The sequence below is a fragment of the Miniopterus natalensis genome, chromosome 19 (genome assembly GCF_054644295.1).
Source record: "Miniopterus natalensis isolate mMinNat1 chromosome 19, mMinNat1.hap1, whole genome shotgun sequence".
NCBI classification, from domain to species: Eukaryota; Metazoa; Chordata; class Mammalia; order Chiroptera; family Miniopteridae; genus Miniopterus; species Miniopterus natalensis.
In genome coordinates this window covers 29,422,266-29,424,729 of record NC_142099.1, presented here as the reverse complement: position 1 = coordinate 29,424,729, position 2,464 = coordinate 29,422,266, and positions in this window count along the sequence as shown.

The following is a 2,464-nucleotide window of genomic DNA, read 5'->3' as shown; positions in this document are numbered from 1 at the left end:
TTACAGTTTCAGTTCAACAATTATTGAATGTCTAGTACATGTAAGGTTTGGAGAGGACACTAACTACAAAGAGCTCAGTCTAACTGAAGAGAGGCCTGTATGCCAAACAGAAGGTGTCCTTGCTGCACTTAGTTGAGGACAACTGTGTACATAAAAGCTGGCCCCTGCTAATTTATTGTCATTTCTTTTACTTTTGAAATATTAATCTTTAAAACAGGGAAAAGAACATAGGTTAATTTTTACCCAAAGAGTAATAAAGTTTGGATAAGTGTTTTTAAACTCAGCTGTCCACAACTAGAGGAAAGAGTCTAAATGTTGAGTATTTGGAAATGAAATTGTCTAGAAGAGGAAAAGTCTATAGGGAGGATATGGGCATAGGCCAGTACACTAGTTTTCCATTGCTGCATGACAGATTACCACAAATGTAGCTGCTTAAAACAACACATGGTGATTATCTGATGCTTTCTGTGAGTCAGAAGTCTGGGCTCAGCTGGGTATTCTACCCATGGTCTCACAAGGCTGCAAAAAAGGTGTCAGCCAAAGCTGGGTTCTTGTCAGAGCCTTGACTGGGAAAAGGTCTCCTTCCAAGGCCTCTTGGGTTTGTAGCAGAATTTATTTCCTTGTGGCCGTAGGATTCATGGCAAGTTGCTTTTTCAAAACCAGCACTGGGAGACTAAGCTGGATGTGTGCTGCACTCTTAGGTGATTGTGTAAATGCAGTCACAGACATTCCATTACCAGTGTTTCATTCCATTGGTTAGAAGCAAGTTACAGGTCCTGCCCTCCCTCAAGAAAGAGGGGAATTACCCAAAGGCATGCCTACTGGAGGCAGAGATCATGAGGGCATCCTTAAAGCCTACCTGTCCATCCTCAAACTGGACCCTGGAGATTCCCCAGATTGGCATTCCTTTGCCTCACATCATCATTTCAGAACCTTGTAAGGGCTTACTTAGTCTTGTCTGTGTCTGTGAGAGCTGCTTTACTTAATTTCATCTGCCTTGTTTTAGGAGGTTTTCTCTGGCCTCTCATTGCTGACCATTGGCCTTTGGTCAAGCTCAGAGAGATGAAGTTACTCACACCCTGTCTTTCAGTTCTCATAAGGTCTCAGAATGCAATTGCACCTTTTCCAGGGCAAACACCTATTTTCTTCATCTTGTCACAATACTAATTGGGATGTTAATCCTTCTGATCCATGGATACAGTATGTGGTTCCACTTATTTGTATCTTAAGTCGAATACAGACTGGTGAAGCCACTGTGGAAGGCAGTATAGAGTCACCTCAAACTAATACTGAAACTAAAAAGGGAAGTCAGCAAAGCCCCACCCCATGGATGTATTAGAATCTCCCATTGAAAGCATACAAGGTGATCCCTTAAGAAAGGAAGAGATGAGAGGAGGTAGAACACCGAGTGGGAACTGAGCAAAATCAGCAGCCTAAGTGCAGAAAAGACAAGGCTGAGAACCCCCAGCTGGGCTGCAAAATACCTCTGTACCATACAACTGCCACCAGAGGGGAGTTTTAGCGTTAATGCCAGTTTCTTCGGCTGTTTCTTCCTGCTCCTCTCCTAAATTCCCCAACCTGCAAAAGGAAGAGACACAGGATCCGCTTTGATCCTGGGACATCCATAAAATACAGCTGTGACCCTGGCTGTGTGTTGGTGGGTGAAGAATCCATACATTGTACCTCTAAGGGGGTATGGACACCCACTATCCCCAAATGCAAAGGTGCCAGGCCTTGCATGCAGATGCTTTGTGGTTTCTAGATTGCCTTGAGCACATTTCTCATCCTAGTTTCTGTTTTCAGTGGCAGAATGTGAACTTATAGGAACACATCTCTATAGAAAACCCCAGGATCAATTTATTAGACCAGATGTTAACTCTTCTTGCCATGAAGTGTGAGTGAGTGCTGGCTCAGCCTGAACTAGGTCTGCCTATCAGTGCACACTGCAAGCTCTGTGTAAGAGTTTACCCCAGATAGCCACCATACCTCCATCTGAAAACAAATCCTCCACAAACTATTTCTCTGCAGACATTCAGCAACAGACATCCCAGGTATTGTCCCTAAGGAGGCCTGATTAGTGCCAAATGTCGAGCAAGGGCCCTGGCACTACTGACAGTCTGGAGGCCCCAGGACAAAAGGGGAGCCCCGGGGGTGCTGGTCCCCAGGCGACCACTGTCTAGGCTCTGGGTTTCTATTTTCAGGTCGGTGCTTTACTCTCGCTTCCAGGCTTCCACCAGCTGGGTTCCCTTCCAGGGCTGCGGGGAGACGCGGGTGGGTGAGACCCTAGCGAGGGCCAGGCCACAGTCCCTGGGGAGCCGACTGTCCCCCCCACCCCCACCCCCGGCCCCGGCCCCGGCCCCGGCCCCGCCTTTCTCCCGGGGCGGCCCCGCCCAGCCCCAGGGCGCCCGGCACGCCCACCGCCGTTGCTCAACACTGAGGTCGGGCGATTGTTGCGTCTGGAACC